The sequence below is a fragment of the Chiloscyllium plagiosum genome, unplaced genomic scaffold (genome assembly GCF_037043375.1).
Source record: "Chiloscyllium plagiosum isolate Xiang-an unplaced genomic scaffold, Cpla_swu_hap1 HiC_scaffold_48, whole genome shotgun sequence".
Lineage (NCBI taxonomy): Eukaryota > Metazoa > Chordata > Chondrichthyes > Orectolobiformes > Hemiscylliidae > Chiloscyllium > Chiloscyllium plagiosum.
In genome coordinates this window covers 40,349,651-40,371,671 of record NW_028270186.1, presented here as the reverse complement: position 1 = coordinate 40,371,671, position 22,021 = coordinate 40,349,651, and the positions used below count along the sequence as shown (strand labels likewise).

Here is a 22,021-nt window from a genome sequence, read left to right as displayed (position 1 = left end):
AGTTAAAAAACTTCTCCACAGCCACTTTAATTGCCCCTCTCTTTGTTGTTTAAGTTTCAATCAGATTCTCTTCAAACTTCTAAACTGCATCAAGTACAGCCCCCGAGTTTTCAACATTTTATGACAAGCATTTATTCCCCCCAGGATCATTCTTTTGAACCTTCTTCGGACCCTATCCAATGTCATCATATCTTCTGGAGTATTGTGTACAGTTCTTGTTTCCTCGTTACGAGAAGGATTTTATTATATTGGAGAGCGTTCAGAAAGTATTTACCAGAATGATGTCATGAATAGAAGTCTTCTGTTTTAAAAATAGGCTGCGTTTTATTTTTCACTGGAGCAGAGGACTTCGATGTTTGGCCTTCTAGAGATTTGTGAAATCAAGAGGAGCATAAATAAGATTACCATCAAAGGTGAGGGAGATCGCATCCAGGGGCATATGTTTAAAGTACGAGAAGGAACATTTATAAAGGACATGAGTGGCAGCTTTTGTTTTACACCCTTTGGTCACTGTGTGCAATAAACCGCTAGAGGAAGTGATGGATGCAACTATAGTTAAATTATTTAAAAGTCATTTGGATAACTAACTGATTAAGAATGTATTGGAAGTTTTTGGGTCAACGGCAGGCAGGCGGGTCTATTTTAATTTGGCAATGAGTTCTGCATGGTATATATGGAGTGAATGGTCTGCTAAACTGCTGTATGACTCTGAAATACCCTTAGATATCGGACCTAACTTCCTGCAATATTCCAAATGCAGTCTTACCACGACTATATAAATGCTCAACTGCACATCTCTGCTCTTGTATTTGAGGCCCCTTGATATAAATTATAAAATTGAATTTTCCTTCCTGAATTCCAACTGAACCTGCCTGATCTCGGGCTCCCAAATCACATTGCGCTTTGGATTTCTAAAGTCTTTCCGTGAACAGAAATTAGTCGAAGCCTGCCTTCTTCCTCTCATACTGCATAACCTGACACATCCCATTTTGTATTGCTTTTGCCACTTATTTGCCCCCTCTCTGTGCCTGCCTAGCATCTTATGAAGTTTCCCAGCTTTCTTGACACGACCTGTCTCTCAAACTACGATTGTGTCAAGTGCAACTGAAGCGAAAATGCACTCTGTTCCTTTGTCCAGATGTTTAACGTGTAACTTGAATAGTCATGCTCTCAACACCGATGGCTGTGCAAATCTTAAAAAATCAGTAGCTGCCATCCTGTAAAAGACCCCTCTGTTCTCACTCAGCCAGTCAGCCAATTCCCTCCTTGTCACTAACAGCATGCTTTTACCTTATTTAGCAGTATGCCCTATGGCACCTTATCACAGGACTTATGAGTATTGAATTAGATCACGTCCACTGGCTCTGCTTTGCCTAACTGACTTGGTACTTCCTCAAAGAGATCTATCATAGCTGTCGGACATGACGTCCACTTGATGAAGACATGCAGACTCTGCTGTATTTTACCATCCATTTCCAAGTGCTGTGCAACACTGTCGTTAGCATGGCCGACAGTAGTCTGTGTCTGCCTCTCCCCTTTCTTTCAGCAGGGGTGTTGCATTTAAAAATTTCCAGTCATCTGGGACCCACCCTGACGCCGATGACTCCTGACTGATCACGACCAACGCGTCCACAATCTCCTCAGCAATCTCCTTCAGAAATCAGGAATGCAGTCCATCTGGTCTCAGTGACTTAATCCCTTCAGACCTTGCAGATTCCCTGGCATCTTCTGGTTATTGTTGGCATTTCATTCACTTCTTCCCTACGTGTCTATTAATTCACATTTTCTGTTGTTGTCTTCCATTGTGAAAACTGATGCAAAGTACGTGTTCACCTGCACCATTTCGTTGTTCCCCATTACGTCTTCTCCAGTGCACCAATTTGCACTCTTCTCTCTGTTGTCTCTCCACCATTCAGGCGCTCTGACTGTATTGCTGATGAAGGGCTTTTGCCCGAAACGTCGGATTTTCCTGCTCCTCGGAAGATGCCTGTGCTTTTCCAGCACCAATCTACTCGAAAATCTGGTTTCCAGCATCTGCAGTCATTGTTTTACCTTACTATTCTCTCTGTAACCTTTTAAATATGTGAACCAACTCTTGCACCATTCTTTATATTTCAAGTTCACACGCTTACGTACTAAATCTTAATAAGTCATCTTGCCATTTCGGTTGTTCTCTGCTCGTTATTGAACCCTTCCAAATGCTCTAAGTTTCACTAATCTACACCAGATGGTGTTTTTCTTTTGTTTCTGTGCTCTCCCTGTCTTCTCTTGTCAGTCATGTTTGCTTTATCCTCTCTTAAGCATGTTCAGGTGGCGTGAGCAATGGATCCGGTGTTACTAGGCGCTGACGGAGTGCCATTTGGACTTGAGATAACGTCCGCCAACTTCTACAGTACAGCACAGTACATGGAACAAGACTGTGACCAGGACACAATGATTGTGAATTTCTCTCCTGGGCTGGTAGAGAAGGGTTTACGAAACTGCATTTACAGTGAGTTCAGAGGAGAGTATTTACACACACCAAACCCAAACCAAGGTATATTTGTGTCTTCTGAACTTCTTACCTGGATTGACAGTGATGAATTTTAGATACCCCTTTTTGTTATTTTACCATAACTCTTGTCGACCGTGTCTTTATGAGTTTTCCCACCAATTACCATCCCCAGAGCCTGTGACTGTCACAAATCTACTCCATTTTCCTTCTGCTTCTCAGATCATAAGGATGAAGAAAATCTGCTTCATTTTTATTTCCTGATGTCTGTATGCGCACGCTAAAACATTCATCTACCTACTTTCCCTGCACAAACCCGACCAGCTAAGTAATTACAGCATAGCCTGTTTTATTAAAAAATATTTCAGCTGCTGCAGTATTTTGCTATTATTTTCTTGCAGGTGTTTCTCACAGCACTGAGTTTAAAAGTACAGATGTTCCGACGATTAGCTGCTTTCTTACTGAGTGGTGAATGCAGAAACAGATGCATGGCAGCCTGTGTGAGTCTTTTTTTCTTTAATTTTAGTCGCAATTACCGAATGATTGCAACACAAGATAATTTGGCGCATCGTGTCAATGCTGGTTCCCTGATCAGATTAGTTCACCCCACTCTCCAGCCCTTTCATGAGCAAGACTGGCTGATATTGTCAATCTCTAATTGCCTGTGTAGACGTCGATAAATGATCTTCTTGAACTGCTGCAGTCCACGTAGTGCACGTGGTCCCAGATTACTGGCAGGTGAGGAGTTACAGGTTAAACACCTAGAAATGATGAAGGAATTGCAATGGATATCCAAATCAGCAATATAAGATTATAATTCTACCCCGTCTTCCATCTGTCAAAATGTCCAAAATGATTCACAGGAATGTGAAAAGGCAGCACTTGACACTGAGCCACATAAAGAGTTGTTTAGACACTTGACCGAGCATTTTTGAATGGGTTCTCTCTCAATCATATTCTTCCAATCAATTTTACACGGTATTAGAAGGATTGATTTGCACCCAGCAAATTTGGATCAAAGATCACAGCAGAGTCTGACGGAGTCACATCATTTATCCGAACTTGAATAGTATGGTGTTCTGAACAGGAAAGGTACAAACTTCGTTCAAAGTCGGGAGAAACAGCACGTGTGTGTGGGCGAGGCTTCAGCTGATCATCTGGCCTGGCAAGACGCAAAGCGAATCAGCACAGTGAGATACTATGCAAATGTCAAGATTGTGGAAAAGGAGAAAGTGAGGATCGCAAATGCTTGCAATCAGTGTCGAAGAATGTGGTACTGGAAAAACACAGGCCGTCAGTCAACATCCAATCAGAAGCCCTTCAGCGGGAGATTACATGTCCCAAAAATACGAAACAAGGGACAAAGAAATAAGAACAGGAAAGAGGTCGTACTTCAAAAGTTAAGTGGACTAAAGTTTGAGTCAATTAGACCAGACAGGCTTCATCCCAAAATGTTGAAGAAAGAGGAAAACAATGAGAGAATGTGGATGCGCTGGGAATCATCTCTGAAGTTATGTGATCTCTGCAAAGTCTCCTGTGGAGTGGAATTCACGTTTGAACCCCACTGTTTTGCTTGTTCGGGAAGCTTTTTATCGGGTCCCACACAACATCACAAAACACAATGGGGTTGGAGAAAACGTGCCAGCATTCATTAAGGATTGTTTACCACCTGGAAAGCAGAGAGTAGGAATAAGGGCACTTTTCTCACGTTGGTGTTCTGTTACAGGTGGAGTACCACAAGGATCAGTGACAGCACTGCTGCCTCACAGTGCTAGAGCCCGGGGTTCAATTCCATCGTCAAGCGATTGCCAACATGAATTGTGCACATTCATAGTGTCTGCGTGGGATTCCTGCGGATACTGCTGTTTCTGCACACAGTACAAACATTCACGGTTTAAGTGAATTGCCCATTATATCCAGGATTGTACAGGCTAAGTGGATTGGGCAGCTTGAAATGCAGCGTTATAGGGAGAGTGTAGGGCCTCATTGCAGTGACTGCATTGCAGAGATTCTATGGTTCAATGCTTGAACCAAATTGTTCCCAACCATTATACATGATTTGGACATTTGTACCTCTTGTAATTTTTCTAAACTTGTTGATGACACCAACTGGATCGGAATGTACATTGTAAGGAGAATGGTGGGAGCCTTCAAGTGAAGTTTGACAGCCTCAAGAATGAGTCAGTAAATGGCGGTTTATCCATAACACACGATAGCTCCACAAAAGAATATCAATAATCTGGTTAAATCTGATTACCTTTTCGCAACGTATCTTGAATTTTCATTATATCCTTGATTTTCTTCCTCCAAGCGCCTTGCTCAACAACTTTATTAAAAAAAATATTGAGAAGCTTTCATGTGACAGATGTTAAGCTAACTACTTGTCATTTCCTCCTTGACTTCCCTTCTGTTCTGACTAAATAAAACTCACTGATCTGCATGGGTTGGAGAAATTGAGGATGCAGATGTTGGAGATCAGACCTGAAAATGTGTTGCTGGAAAAGCGCAGCAGGTCAGGCAGCATCCAGGGAACAGGAGAATCGACGTTTCGGGCATAAGCCCGAAGAAGGGCTTCCTGAAGAAGGGCTTATGCCCGAAACATCGATTCTCCTGTTCCCTGGATGCTGCCTGACCTGCTGCGCTTTTCCAGTAACACATGTTCAGATCTGCATTGGTTCCCACGATGACTCTCCACTGATTTTATAATTCTCATATTTGTTTTCAAATCCATCCATGGTCTTACACCCCATTAATCCACCACTGCTGCCAGCCCAACATTCCTCTGTGCTCTTCCCACTCCTCTACTTCTGCTCTCTGTATTCGAACGCTCCTTACTCCCCCACTGCCAAATATGGATTTTACATTGAACGAGAGAGTCTGAAGCAGTGTTGCATTGCACTAAACACTACAGGCTACTGCTCTTGGCGGTAATATGGAGTTCTACCTCATCACCATGTTATCTAAAGAAATTAGATCAATTCATTCTCATGATATGATGTAGATTCCTGCAAAATACTTGACTATTTTCTGTGTGCTGGCAAGTACAGTATCTTTCTCTATCCCCTGTTTCACTTTGACTGTGACATGGCACATTTTACTGCTCCTTTATCCACTTATAACTGTTCTTTGTTTGAGGTCTGTATTTATGGTTTTGTGTGCGGTGGGCCAGTGACAGCCTGATGTGCAATTCCAAATTGTTATGAAGGTGAAAGTGTGTGGTGTACCTTTAAGAGAGGTAGAATGTTGTTCTGCACTGAGAGCTTACGAGAGCAGTCTCAGAGTTTACTGGAAAATTGAAAATATATAACATTTGGCTGTGAAATAGGTACCTGAGTTGGTTACTGTTTTGACGACAATTCAAATTTAACCAACGAGATTAATTTACGTCTCTGTAAATTAAAGGCCAATCGATTTCGAATTTATTATTCTGCCAACATCGAACAAATGAGATAATCCGATTTGGGGGTATAAGAAAGGTAGGCATTTTGAACGTCAGACAGAGTTACTACCATCAAGGGAGAACTACAGGAGGAAAAGAAAAGCCAAAAACAAAAAGACTGATTGCGAAATGAAGGGAAATGACTGTGGCAATTTGTGCAGCTAACACCAAACAAATGTTTGCATGAAACCTGCTGGATTACGCTGTTGGATCTTATCATCACAACGATCACATGTGCTCCACACGCTGACAATTGATACCTCCGCCGAATCTCAATTCATCTGCTGCTGAAACTCTCATTTTTTTGCCCCTTTGATATCATTAGAGGGGACTTTAAATGAAAAGGCTGGCAATTTTGCTCGATTGAAAAATTGCAGTTCTGAGGAATGATGTTTTAAATGAACATCAAACGCGACTGTAAAAATTCAGCGAAGGAACAAAAAATGCAGTGACACTGGTGGAAGAGTGCCACAGAGACCAGAAAAAACTTAGTGGTATAGTGGAGCTAATGGCAGCTAATCTCTCAATAATGATCAAATAAAAGGGTAGAAATAACAGTGGATTTTCACAACTCCAATGCAGTGTGTCATTGTAATGCGAAATGATTTTTGAAGTGATTTCAAGAGCACTGTTTTGATCAGTCATGGCAAGACAAACAAGAGAGGCACAATAGGAGGAATGGCGTCGGGAGAGCATCTTGGTGGTAGAGATCACAAACCAGTCAGCTTGACGTCAGACTGAAAGCCACATACCACAAGTATTAGAGTAGTATGGTTGACAAGGTGTGTGTTCATTTCACCATGGCAAACTGGTTAAAAGATAAACGTCTGTGGCATTAATGGAAACGTAGCAAGTAAGGTGCCATACTGGCTTAGCGGCAGGAAATCAAGACGAATTGTTAACAGGTAATCTCTGGTCCGTGCCAGTAAAGGCTCCGACATGATGATTGATTTCACAACCAACGGGATTGAAATGGATCGAATGGTTTCCTGTTCCCAATCATGGGATGGGACACGTTTACCCATCAAGACTGACAGCAGCAACACAGACAGAATGGTGCCGATGTGCATGTTAGATTATGGAATGCCTCAGTGAAATGGCAGGAGCGATGTAAAGGAGGGTTAGTGACCATGCAAGGGAGGGAAATCTCTGAAAGTGCGTGGGTTTGAATTCTGATTTATGAAATGGAGAAGTGTGATATTCCGCATAAGTAACCAGTGTTGCGGAATATCATATAATCTCGTATTCCCAGGGCTAAACTAAGAGAGACTGAGTGGCGCAGCAGTGAAGATCAAACTGGAAATTGGCATGAGGATGAGCCCGCTGTGACGGTATAAAGGTGCATGAAACGCCGGGGCTGGGACTCCAACCTCACCTGTAGTACCTTCTCTTGACATGGAGCAAGGAGCATTGTGATATCAGATTGGGACCTCAAATTTATATGGAGCGGCTTCTGTTGGCATAAAACAGGGGGCATTGTGGCAGCAGGCTGGAAGTTCCAACCTCACCTGGAGCAGATTGTATTGATAAGGAGCACGGACCGATGAGACGTAAAGTTGGAGAAAGGATACTCAGTTATTTTAATCTGAATTAAATTAGTATTTAGCAGGACCCATGTTTGTAGATTGAGTGAATATCTGTCCCAGGGAAATCTCGCAAAAAGAAGGAAAAATGTGGCAAAGATTCAGCTCGTGGAGGAGAATCTGTGCAGAAAGAAACGCAGGTAATATTTTCTTTTTCTGCCTTTTATCATAAGACTGACTGCGTATTTGGTTAAATTGCAGAAGTGATTTTCAGCTCGTGCCATGATATTATATTTCCTGAAAACCCATACAAGTCATTAAAGCGAACTAAACTTCCAACAATTAACGGTATATAACTAGATTAAAGGGAGAGGACAGAGGGTGGTGCTGGAGGGTTGTTTTTCAGACTGGAGTCCCGTGACGAGTGGAGTGCTACAAGGATCCGTGCTGGGTCCTCTACTTTTTGTCATTTAACTGGAGTTGTGGTGGACAGCGAAGAGAGTTACCACAGAACAGGATCTTGACCAGTTCGGCCAATCAGCTGAGAAATAGCAGATGGAGTTTAATTCAGATAAATGCGAGGTGCTGCATTTTGGGAAAGCAAGTCATAACAGGACTTCAACACTTAATGGCAATGTCTGAGGGAGTGTTGCTGAACATACAGACCTTGGAGTGCAGGTTCATAGCATCCTGAAGTTTGAAATTTAACTTGAAAGTGGAGTCGCAGGTAGATAGGATAGTGAAGAAGGCGTTTGGTATGCTTTACTTTTTGTTCAGAGTATTGAGTACATGAGTTGGGAGGTCATGTTGCGGCCGTACAAGACATTCGGTAGGCCACTGTTGGAATATTGCGTGCATATCTGGTCTCCTTCGTATCGGAAAGATGTTATGAAATTTGAAAGGGTTCAGAAAGAAATGAGGATTCTGTCAATGTTGGAGGATTTGCTAAAGAGGGAGTGGCTTAATTGGCTGGGACTGTTTTCCCTGGCGTGTCGGAGGCTGAGGCATGACTTGTTAGAGGTTTTCAAAATTATAAGGATCAAAGATATGGTAAATAGAAAGAGTCTTTTCCCTGGGGTCTGTGGGTCCAAAATTAGAGGGCATAGTTTTCCGGTGAAAGGGGAAAGATATACATGAGACCCACTGGGCAACGTTTTCACACAGAGAGTAATAAGTGTATGGAATGTGCTGCCAGAGGAAGTGGTGGAGGCTGGTACAATTGCAACATTTAAGAGGCATTTGGATCGATATACGAATAGAAAGGTTCTGGAGGGATATGGACGGGGTGATGGCATAAGGGACTTGATTAGGTTTGGATATCTAGTCAGCATGGACGAGTAGGACCAAAGGGTCTGTTTCCATGCTGCGCATCTCTCTGACTCTATGACTCTATTTGATGTTGACATTATGCTCGAGTTTATCTTGATTTATGGAGGAAAAGCTGGAAACTAATGTTGAAATTTACAGGATCAACGATGATCCCATTCAATGACTGAACAGACAAGAGGCTGAATAGAAGCTTCATCATGACAGATATGTTTTCATTATGAATCGCGCTGAAACACAAAGTGGGGAGGATTGGACTGAAGCAGTGGTGGTGATTTTCTTTCCTGGTTAAATTTTTGAATATGACTGCTATTTCTCCTGTCCTTGTTAACATCAAAACTCTGAAGCATGAAAGCGTGAAGAGCATATGGGGCAAGTGGCGCAAAGTCTAACGTGCCTGACTCAAGATCAGAACATTGTAGATTTCACTCCGCTCTAGCTCGAGGTTAACACAGGTATTCATTACACTCACAACCTAATCTTCCTCATTTTTCTGAAGCTGAGATGAAGTTTGAGCTCCTGATATGCAGACACGAGAATCTCTTTGAGTACACATTCCGGAGAAGATCACAGTCAATGTCGCAGCGTCATCACAAGTGAAGAAGACCAAATAGTCCCACACACTGCGAATCGGCACTTTTCAATTTCACAGAGCCATCGACCCAATCGCTGCGGCACATAGTAATGGCAAGGAAACAAAATAAATATCTCAGTCTCATGTTGGTTCATGGAGTGCCGAGGCACCTTCTCCTTCTTTAAGAGGCTGGGACATTAACTCTGATGTTCATGGAGACATTGATTGATTCGAAGAATTGAAAGGAATCCTATCATAGATGCCCACGCTGTTGATGCTGAACAAAACAGCCCTTACTGGGAATTAAACCAGGGCTGCAGTGGTAAAAGTGCCAATTCAGAACCACGACATGACCAGGGACGAGTACAGCGGTCAGAGGCACGTAGTGTGACAGCCCTCAAATGTGTTGGACGCGTTCTCTGCAGAAACAACCGCTTCACTATCCTCATTCCATTTTCCATCTCTTTGCCTTGTATGCCTTAACATCACAAATACAGATTGAATATCTCTGAAGGTTGTGTTGATTTCATCACAATGAGTTGCAGATTATCCATCACCACTGGTGGATAAAGTTTTTACTGCTTATCTACTGAAAACGTTCTGCCTCGTACATTTATCGACTCCACATGGCGTTTGTCCGAGAGGAAATATGTCTTTCAGCCGAACATGCCTTTATCTCTCATTGTTCTGCACATTTCAATCATGATTCCTCACAATCTCCTCTTCTCCATTGAAAGTAGAACAGAAAAACTGATCGTTTCCAAAAAAAAACACCCTTTGCTAAATATGCATTGTGTCATTTTCCTGAGCCTGATGTTCCAGTGATCTCCGGAACATGTCAGTAAAAATTGCTACATGAGAACTGATCTCACAACAGCAGCATGTAAATGGATCAATTGGTTTTAAGGTCCTAACTGTGGGATTGGGTCACGTTCGCCCAACAACATTGACTGCAGCTGCACAGACTGAACAATGTCAATGCGAGTGCTTGATAGCCAAATGCCTCAGGGAAATTGGAGAAGGAATCTAAAACAGGGTTACTGATCGTGGGATGGGGAGAAATCTCCGAGAATTGGTGCGTTTAAATCCTGATACAGAGACAGCAGGGATGTGAAAGGACGAGGGTTTGAAGGAGCAAAATCATCACGTCGACGAATATTTTCATGTCAAAAAAGATTGATTCGCTTCTGCTTTTGTGAAGCTTGTCTTACTCTGCATAAACCGGGAACACGTGACAATACTGGAAGTCAAATTGGAGATTATCTTTCTGCTGCCACGACGCAAAGCGCTAACCACTGCACAATACCGGCACCGCATGGAATAGCATGATGCAAAAAGCAGTAAAGATAGTGGCAGAGGATATGTTAGGAACAGGACTACATGAACAGTAGGAATACTTGACAAACAGTGACTGAGAAATGCAAACTCATGGTGAGCTGAATGGTTAACTTCGGTATCTCTAGAGCCGATGGATATTTCATCACTTAGTTTGTTGAAGGCGAAGATTGATATAGTCCTTCAGAAAATGAAAGCATCGGGAATAGCGCAGGGAATTGCTGGAATGTATTTCTGCAAAAGAAATGTAGTTTACCATCGGTTGCTTTAGCAATTTCGTCATGCAAGGAAGAAACCATTGCTGTGGAATATCATATAGTGCCAGGTTTCAGGCTTGGAATACGAGAAACTGTGTGGTGCAGCAGCGAAGATCAAACTGGAAATGCGGATGGGGATGAGGCAGTGGATATGTGTTCAGAAATGAAATCATTGAGTGTGAAATATTTCACTGAAAGTACAGAGTGAATTGAAATGCCGGGGACTGGGAGTTCCAACATTGCGTGGAGCAGTTTCTATTGACGTAGTATACGTCGCATCAGGCTGGGAGCTCCAACCTGAACTGCAGCAGCTTCCATTGACACGAAGCAGGGAGCACTGGGATATCAAGCTGGAAGTTCCAACTGTATCTGGAGCAGATACTATTGACATCTGCACGGAGAGAAATGGAGGTAATGTTTTCGCTCTCTGAGCTATCTCATATGGCTAACTCTGCTCTGGGTAGAAACGGAATTTTTTTGCTCATTTCATTTTATTGAATTTCTTGTAAACTCGCACCGGCCGTTAAAATACTTTCAGACTTCGAAAATTAGCTTGAATACGATGTTGTGATTAGGCATTAGTTGATCAAAAGTGATGGAGCAAAATCAGTGCAGTGAATTTGAAATTCATCAGATGAGCGGAGATCCCATTGAGTGGCTGAGTAGACACAAAGTGAATAGAAGTTTCATGAGGATGAATGTCTTTTCGTTACAAAACCTCCCGCTGCACAAAGAGTGGATCATTGGAGTGAAGCAGTAACGGTAGTTATCTTTCCTGGTTATTCAACTTGTGAACATGAGTACGATTGGTCATGTCCGTGTTTAGATCACAACTCTGCAGAATACCAACCTCAAGCACGCGCGAGCACAGTGTCACAATGGATAATGCGCATGGTTATGGTCCAGAGATTGTAGTTAAAGTTTCGACTTGGTTCAAGAGCAAGACTGGCAGGCTTCAACTTCACATATAAGTTAATTTACCGCACAATGTAGCACATACAATGGGCCAGTGGCACAATGGATAACATACCTAACTACAGATCTACTGTGTGGAACTTCGATTCCAACCTGGCTTGCGGGCAGCGCTGACTTTACTGCACTTAAAACTGACTGTTCTGAAGCCGAAATGATCAAAACAAACCCAACTCCCGGACTGAGAATCAAAGCCGGGTGACAGCGAAGAAAGCGAAAAAATGGACCTGCTAGCCCACCAGGGACAGCTATACGAATACCACGTATGTGTAGAATGACAGCCCTCAAGGCCGTTGTACATGCTTTCGTCAGATGCAATCGCTTGACTATTTTTATTCATTTTCATCACTTGGCCTTGTATGTATTAACAACTCAAGTTCAGATCCGTGTATTTCTGAAGGTTATGTGGGTTCGCCTCTGCGCATCCCTTCAGACAGTGAATCCAGATTCAACCATCCGCTTGCTGATGAGATTTTTCTGCATATCTCCTCAATCCTTTCCACCTCTTAACTTCAGTCTACGCCCCTGCTGATCGGTCAAGAGGAAACGTTTCTTTTAGTCTGCATTGTCCATGGTGCTCATTACTTAGTGCATATGAAACATGTATCCTCACAGTTTCCTCTGCCTTAAGAAAACAACCCCAGTCAAAACAATCTGTCTTCATAACCTAAACTTTTCAACTTGGTAAATTTCTGCAAGGTTTCCAGTGCGATCACATGACTCCTGTAATGTGAATTGCAGAACTTCACGCAATATTTAAAGGGGGGAACCGAATGAACAAATGAAATAATTAACTGGAGAAAGCCACAGAAACTTGTCGTTTCCAATAAAACATCTTTTGCTCAATCCTGCACTGTGCACTTATCCTGAGCTCGATGTTCCAGTAATCTATCGTCCGTGTCAGTAAAAGCTGCTCCATGAGGATTAATTACAGAACAGCTGCATCTAAATGGATTGAATTGCTTGAAGATGCCGACCATAGGATTGAACACTTTCACCCAAAACAGTGACCGCAGTAGTACAGAATGAACAGTCTAAATGTGAGTATTATATTGCGCAATACCTCAGTGAAATGGGAGGGTGGACGTTTAGGCGAGTTAGTTCTTGTGGGAGGGATAGGTTTCTCCGATAAAGGGTGGTTATGATATGTGAAACGCAAAGATGTGAGATAGCGGGTGTTTGAACAAGGACACTTATCACCACGTATTTTCATGTAAAACAAAGATTGATTTTCTCAGCGTTTGCGAAGCACATATTACATGGAGTAAAACGGGAAAATGCCGATTGCTGTCACTGTGATTCGAGCAGAACTTGCTGTGTTTACAATGCCAAGGAAGAACCATTTCATTATCCTGGCGCCACATGGAAAAGCACGATGCAAAAAGCAATAAGGATCGGGGCAGAGGTTATGCCAAGAACAGAAACACACGCACAAAGGAATACTTGTCAAACAGTGACTGAGATGTGGGAACTCAGATTCGGTTGCATATATATAGCTTCTATGTCCGGAGAGACTGTAGAAATTGCAACACTGAGATTGTAGGATGTTACATTTGCGAGATATCTACAAAACTTCAAAGGGTCATGGGATACTGCAGGGTATCGCTGAAATGTATTTCTCAGTAACAGTGTATTTTAACATAGGTTACTTCACCAATTTCCTCACTTATTGACGTAATCATATAATGGCATGTCATATAATCCCAGTTCAAGGGCGTGGAATCAGAGAAATTGATTTGCAGTGCACCCAACACTAATTGGAAATGGTAATGGCGTTCAGCGCGAGCATGTGGCTGCGAAAATGCAATCGGTGAGCGTAATGCCATTCTCTGATGATACAGAGGCGCGTGAAATATCGAGGCTAAAAGCTCCCGCCTTAACGACGGCGGCTTCAATTCCCACGCATCAAGAAGCAGTGGGACTTCAGGCTGGGAGCTCCAATTTCACCTGAAAGAACTTGTATTCACATGGAACACGGAACTTTGGGACATCAGCTGGTAGAATAGATAGTCAACTATTTTATTCTTAAGTAAGTAGTTTTCAGCAGGATACTTGTTTGTGGATTGAAAGAATATCTACAACTGGGACAGTCTAAATTACAAAGAAGAATTCTGCAAAGAGTCAATTTTTGGAGAAGCATCTGTGCAGAGAGATGCAGAGGAATGTTTACGTCATCTGCCGTTCTAATATGTTTGACTTTGCACTTTATTAATTTCCATGAAGGGATTTTTTTTGCTCGGTTCACAGTATTCACTTTCCTGCATATTCACAAAAGTCGCGAATGTACTCGAAACCTCTGAAAATTAACTGGTTTATACAATGTGGTGATTCGGCTCACGTTCCCGTCAGTGATGCTGAAGAAGTGGATTCGAAATTCATCACATCACATTCCATTAAATGACGAAGCAGACAGAGTGTGAATGGAAGCTTCATGAGGACATATGTGTTTTTTTTTTGGAAAATTCGTTGCTTTGAAAGGTGATGAAGATTAGACTGAAGCAGTGACAGTGATTATCTTTATTGCTTGTTCAACTGGTGAACATGACTGCTATTAACCGTGTCCGTATTAATATCACGGCTCTAAAGGCTGTGCATCGGGCCAGTAGCGCAATGGATAACGCGCCTGACTACGAATCAGGAGACTGTAGGTTCGAATCCTACCTGGCTCGCAGGCAGGGTAGATTTTAATCCCGCTTAAAAACTGATTTTTCAAAACCCGAAATAAGGTGTGAGCTCCTCATCTGCAGGAACCAGAATGCCTTCATTAAATGTACCTGAGAACATGAGAATCAATGTCCCAGCGTCATCACAGGAGGGAAGCCGAATAGTCGCGCGGGTGAGTTATGGGCACCTTTCCATTTCATAAAGCCACCGATCGAATAACTGTTGCTCGCGGTGATGCTCTGCTTTGAGCATTTTTCGAAACTCTTTGGCCAGTGGAATCAGAGAAGAATGAAGGGTTAACTGTCCAACTGATCTTTATACAGTGTGAGTTCTAGAGTCTCCTACCTGCTGACTGATAAAGTTTTCCTACCAGTCTATTCAAAGCTTTCTGCATCTTATCTGAAATCTACAAACCCTGGTGATCGATCAAGAGCAAATGTTTCCTTCAATCTATAATTCCTTGCTCCTCATTATTTCGTACACGTCAATCATGTCTCCTCACAATCAGCTCTGCTCTGAGAAAAACAACATTTTGAAAGTCTTGTGTTCACTGAAATTTCTTGTCTGTTTTTAACAGTTCGGTGAATGGAATAGGCCCACTGCTAACATTCAGCACAAACTTTCAGCAAAAACCACACAATGCGGGGAACCTTAGTACTGCTCTTTTCGTCAACAATGTGTAAAAGTCCCCTGTAACTTTCGATTTCGCATCCCGTGGGGCTATTTGTCCGTGGTCAACGACGTTTCCCAGGAAGATCACTTTGGCTTTGGCAGATTCACTTTCAGCTAGGTTTCCAAACCAGTTTTACTTCCGAAATCGATCAAAAAATCCCGATAAATGCTATACATATTCAATCCACGAGAGTCTGAAAGTCACCAGGCACAATATACACCAATCAGTTGCGTATTCGGCAATTACCCTGTCAGTTAACCTCTGAAATGTGGCTGAAGTGTTTTTCGTACAAACGGCATTACTTTAAATTTCTGCAGGCCAGTTGGCGTTACAAAATTGCCTTTGATCTTTCTGACAAAGTTTCCTACCAGTAACCTTTGAGGAAGGTTAACTAAGAAATGCAATTTGCTCCTCCAATCTTTTCCACACAGTCCTCCAACTGCAGATATGTATACGCATCAGTCTTTCTAACAACATTGATTTTGTGGTAGTCCACACATAACTGTTGGGTCTTTTCTGGCTTTGGCACCACGATGATGGGTAAACTCTATTCATTGAAAATCACTTCGGCTATGCCATTTTGGTGCATACGTGATATCTCCTTATGAACTTGTACAACTTTAAAGGGTTATGCCTGCAAGGATGTTACAGAGTCAGAACAGCATCTCCTATATTTATATCATCTACAATTAGATTATTAATTCCCAGTATATTTCAGCAGATCTCCCCATGCAAGAGTAATAACTCTTTCGATTTTCTTCTGGAAGATAACTGAATAACTTTACCAATTTTGGACATCTTTTGCATTATCCAATTTTATTTCAGGAACGTCCAATGCAGAATTCCCTGACATTGGTTCTTCCCAGTGTGTCGTAGTCAATAACGCATTCTCATCTTCCGTTCGTTCTCTGCCAAAATACCGTTAGAGCATATTCCCATCGCACATTCTGTGAGATTCTTTCATGACTGGAGTCCCTATCAAGTAACTAACCTCACTCAATTTCCTCTCAATTTGATAAGGTATTTTAAACCTTACTTTAAAGTTTCACCGACAAATAAATTTTAAATAATTGCATTATTCCCAGCGGCAAAATTGTGATTTTTTTGATTTCTCATACACTTCCTGCTTCACCATTTGCTGTGATACTTTTAAATACAGTCTCGACAACTCCCCAACATTATTTAGTCCAACTCTAAAATTTGGCACATCATCTAAATGCGTGGTCTCTGTAATCTGACTTATTAGTTTTTCCTTAATAAATTTTAATGGTCCTCTTACCTTATGCCCAAAATTGGTTTCAGACGGACTTAGTTTGGTGGATTCTTTTGGTACATCTCAGATCGCAAACAGCACTGACGCAACTCCCTTATGGAAATAATCTGGCTACTCCGAACCATAAAACCTCTACATAGTCTTTAATAATTGACGTCACCTTTCCAGTGCACTCTGTGATTCTGGATTGTACACAGTAGATTTGAATCGTTTTATTTCCAATCTATCTATACACTCCTTGAAAAGTTTTGACGTGAAGTTTGACCCTTGAGCTAATTGTATCTCTGATGGTAGTCTTAATCTAGTTCTTTTAAAAAACCGTAATTTGTCCACTATCCTTTTGGCTGTCATATTGCACGATTGAACAACATTTGGAAATCTCGTCAAGATATCCTTTTTCTGTTAATTAATACTTATTCCCATCTTTTATTGGATGTAGGGATCCTACACAATGAATGAAGACACTTAAGAAAGATTCCTCGAACGCTGTGATAGATATTAAAGGTGCAGGCTTTATTATTTCCAATGGTTTTCCTATCAGTTGAAATGTATGACACGTCTGGCAAAATTCAAAGGCAAGCCAGGCCGTAAAAATGTCTTTGTATTTTAGCCTCCGTTTTCATCACGCCGACGTACCCTCCAATTTGTGGCACATGCGGCACTCGCAGCACCACTTTTCTGTACCCTACTGGAAAAATAAATTCTGCCCATTTCTCACTTGCTTGAATATGTGTTGCTCTCCATTTCTTCCTTCACATATCATTTGCTAAGTAATATCACACGGGGATGCATTCACTCTCCTTCCAAGTACATGTCTTCTGATCCAACTGCTTTAATGTTTCATCTTTCTGCTGTAACTCAGTAGCATAGCAGAGCTGAATATGCTTGCATTATTAACGCTCGTCCCCTGCTGTGTCCCACTTACCTGATAAAATTTTTTTAAATCATATTTCAGCTTCCTTATCCGTGCCTTTTGATTTGGTCTGCTTCAGTTTGTGACTCTGTGATCGCGTTAAGACACAATCTGGGAAAATTCCTTGATAAACGTCCTGCATTGCTGCACTTGCCTGCATCTCGACTGACTTTTCATCTGGAGTAGGCAGCACGCTTACCGGTGATTGAGCTACATCATTTGCAAGCACAAATTGTATTCTTGGAGCTGAGAGTTTGTCCAGACTTCCCACCAGAAATTCCCCACTCTTTCTGCCCACTCTAGCCTCACTGTACATAACTGAGCAATTTTTCGTCCCACCATAGTTCTTCAGGAGTACATTTTTCCCCTCCTTCTGAATCACAGACAGGCACGATCCTGTGTCCCTGAATATTGTTACCTCTCTATCTGCTACCCCTGGCCAAGGTAAATGAACTTTAACTTTGCAGGTATATTATTAAAGCAGATGTGGCACTTCCCCCTTACCAACCTCTGATCGGCTTGTGCACTCTGATGCAGCTTTCCACCCTCCACTGTGCTTTCTATTGCCATGCCAACAAAACATCCAGGCTTGTTTCGTTTCCCTGTATCTGACTTTCCAGTGCTTTCCCTAGTTCTCCAACACTGATTTCATGTGGCCTACTTTATTGCAATGAAAACCTCAGATCTTGTTCCCTTCAAGAGTTTACTATTTACCCTGTGATAAGTTATCGTAATGATTTTCACAGAGATTTAACTTTCCCTTTCCACGTGAGGATTTCTCTTTGCCCCAATTTCTATCCCTCAGACTTAAAATGATACTAGAAGCCCATCCGTGTTTTATGAACCACTTCATAACAATCAACCATTTCAGCTGCTAACCTTGTCGTTTTAACAATATGCTCTTCCAGATTAAGCTTATCTTTAGCCTTTATCTCCAGCCTTTTAATGTGAATTCCTTTAATAATTGCCAATTTCTGAAGTTCAAACCCTGTCTCCCTTTCTCTCTACTCTGCTGCTCTCTCTTCTTCCCTCTTTCTACTTCAAATCGTATCGCAAACTGCTTCAAATCTGGTGTCCTTTCCTTATCTCTCGAGTCTAACTCACGCTGCTTCATTTTCAAATAAATTTTAACCATCTCTACAAATTCTCATGGATTTTCTAGCTTAGTTAAATGCTGAGCTACTGCGGGAATGATCTCTCCTTTCCTCACAGAAAGAGGCAAATACAACCCCAGTATGCCTGCTAATTCCAGAAGCCCGGCTTGAATTATTTTTTGTAAAACTACCAACTTTCCATCGTCCATAGCAACAGAACTCTTTGAACCTAATTGAGACATTGCTTTCCCAAGCATTGCCTATCCCAATCCAAATCAACACCCGAAATAAAGACGCAAGCACCTATCAGTTGCTCTTTTAATCCATCAACTACCTCCCAATTTGTTATGGGCGTGGCTAAACCATTCAAAACGTTTTTAAGCAGACAACCCAGACCGTAACGTTATATTTTTTTGTTAAGCGTACAGTGAAAATTACCCGAGTAAACTAGTTACAAAAATTATTCACAAAATGACTTATTGAAAAACAAAAACAGAATATTGGATACCCACAGAACTTAGTCTATCCAAAGCAGACTTACTTATGCTGTTCTGAAAATACACAACAATCCTCAACAAAAGCACCTTAAAAACAGTAAAAATGAAACAGAAGCTTACAGTTAAAAATTAGAAGGGCAGAAGGAGAGAGGTTATTAGTTCGTGCACCACTGCTGCAGGATCTCAAAACCGGAATTAAACTTTCCAGAATGAGCACTCTTTTTCCATTATACAGTTCATTTCTAAAACATTAAATCTTTGGCCTTCAGCCTCAGCTGTTTACGGAGAAACGAGAAGCCTCACAGTGAACACGTTCATCTCTGTAACACTTTATCCGATTCGGAGCCCGAACTGTTTTAAAATGCCTTTGATAAAAAAGATAGCAAGAGACATTATCATTGAGAAAAAGTACAGCTCCGTTTCTTTTTCGAAAAGAGAACATCTTTGTGAGAGCCCAGTCCGTCCAAACTATCTTCATTAGTGAAACTCTTCGAACAGACAATATCCTGGTAAATCTGTTCAGCACCGTTTCCAATGCTATCACATCCCTGCTATAATGATAATTGCAGAAAGACACACAGTACTCCAGCTAGAGCCGATTGAGCAAATGAAATTAACAACTTAGAAAGCCACAGAAACTGCACTTTTCCACTAATGTGACTTTTACACTATAATGCCCAATGGAGACAGTAAGAACTGCAGATGCGACAACTCAGAGCCGACAGTGTGGTGATAGAAAACACGGTTGGTCAGGCAGCATGCGAGGAGCGGGAGAGTTGATGATTCGGCCATAAACCCTTCATCAGGAATGAGGTTTGTGGCAGTGGGGACTGATAGATAAATGGGAGCTTCGGGGATTTGGGGGCGTGATAGCTGTGAATGCGAGGAGTAGATAAAGGTGGAGAATAAGATACTAGTTCTGACAGGAGGTGGAGCGGGTAGGTTTGAAAGGTGATGTGCAAGTCATGAAGGCAATGCTGAGTTGGAATCATGAAACTAGAATAATGTGAGGGAAGGGCAAATGAGGAAACTGGTGATCCCATGCGGCATCAAGGGTCCAAGGGGAAGATGAGGCCTTCTTCTTTCAGGCGTCAGGTGTTCAGGGAATGTTAATGAAGGATGCGCAGGACCTGCATGTACTTGGCAGATTGAGAGGGGGAGAATGAATTTCATCAGTGATGAGCTTCTAACTGCATATCCAAACTATTATTATGAACATGTTGTTACATCTTAGGAACAGTATCTAACGCTACCCCGCCTAAGGAGAAGGTGAGGATTGCAAATGCGAGAGATTAGAGTCAGGAAGGATGGCACTAGATAGCACAGTGGTTAGGCAATATCTGAGGACCAGGAGTGTCAATGTTTCCAACATTCCTGACGAAGAACTTATGCTCGAAACATCGACTTTCCTACTCCAAAGATGCTGCCTTCCTGGGTGAACTTTTCCGGATCCACACATTTAACTCGACACCACCTCAGATCAACTGCATAGGAAAATTAAGATGCACCTGTCACTCAGTTGATTCTTCTGTCGCATGTGAGACAAACTGCAACATTCATTTCCCCATAAATATCAGGTCATTCAGATCACTGAAGAAAAGAAAAATGCAGAGGCTGAATATCTGAGAGAAAAGAAATAATTGTTGTAGAATTCAGCATCCTGTCAGTTCAACTGAATGTTTGGATATGAAAATTGGTAAAGGAAAAGAGAAAGCTGCAGTTCAATAACTGCTTCATTCTGTTTCTCAAAAGGAAAAAAGAGTTTCATGAACTGGAATGTTTCGATCAGGCTATGCATGCTCACTTTGTCAATTGCTGATAGGAACGGAGGAATATATATTTGCTTCGCCACTGCTGAACAGATGAAAAATATCATTTTGCCTTCCGAATTAGTTGATGCTCCTGCAGAAAAGTCAATGTGACTCATAAACCCAGCACAGCCAGTTCGGTGTGTATTTCAGAGTCCTGCAAAATCACATTGTATTTAAAAGATCTTTATTGATTGTTCCTTAGAAATATGGCATTCTCCATTTCATTGTGCATTGGACAATATTGTACCCATTCATTGGCACATCGCTCAATTTTAGTACCCCTAACGTTCCATTCACGACTTAACTACAAAACTACTTTCACGAAAAAAAAAACTTATTTTTAAAACCAAAGACTGAGCTGAAGCAATGCCTCTTGGAAATCAACCATCGTTCTCTCACTCTCTATACCTTATTTAGTGTGTCTCAGTGCCTGTCACCTTAAACCTGTGCCCTGCAGTTCTGAACTGCACCATCCTGCGCAAACGATTTAGTCCAGTTGCCGATCCATGCCCCTCATGATTTTATAAACCGTGAGAACGTTACGCGCTGCCTGGAACATTCCAGCGAAAAAGCCCCTGCCTACCCCATCTCCACGCTTAACTCAAGCCCTCAGGTCCCCGCAACATCCTTGGAACTCATTTGTGCACAGTTTCAATTTTTACAAAATCCTTCCTGGAGAAGTTGACCATAATTGCAATCAGTATTCTAAATGTGATCTCATCAATGCTCTATATCGCCACAACATGACATTACAACTTGGATAATCGACTTTCTGACTAATGACAAAAAGCGTGCCAAGTACTTTCTTCACCATCTTGTCTACTTGGGACACCACTTTATCTGCTTTTATAAATTTTGCCTTGACTGATAAAGTTGTGATTGTCACGATGTTCTGCTATCTTCACGGATATGTTGCACAACATGCAAAGTCTCTCTGTTCCTCTGGGTTTCCTCGTGTCCTGCCACTCATTGAGTAATCCGTTTATGTGTTACTTCCAATGTGCATCACATCATGTTTTTTCATGGTTAATTTCAACATCCCCTATCTGAATTTGACATTTGACAAATCCATCTCTGAGCTCCTCCATCCTAAGACCTTCTTCCTCACTATTAACCATTTTGCTAATATTCGCATCATCGACAACTCTGATTCTCATTTCCCCCGAATTTGTTCTATAT

The 22,021-nt window shown here is 41.8% G+C and overlaps 1 non-coding gene across 1 annotated transcript; it reads left to right on the top strand.

Annotated features, from left to right (window-relative positions):
- The first annotated feature begins 14,513 nt into the window (after positions 1 to 14,513).
- trnar-acg (transfer RNA arginine (anticodon ACG)) lies at positions 14,514 to 14,586 on the top strand. The gene has a single exon. It is a non-coding gene; the product is annotated as a tRNA-Arg (tRNA).
- The last annotated feature ends 7,435 nt before the right edge of the window (positions 14,587 to 22,021 follow it).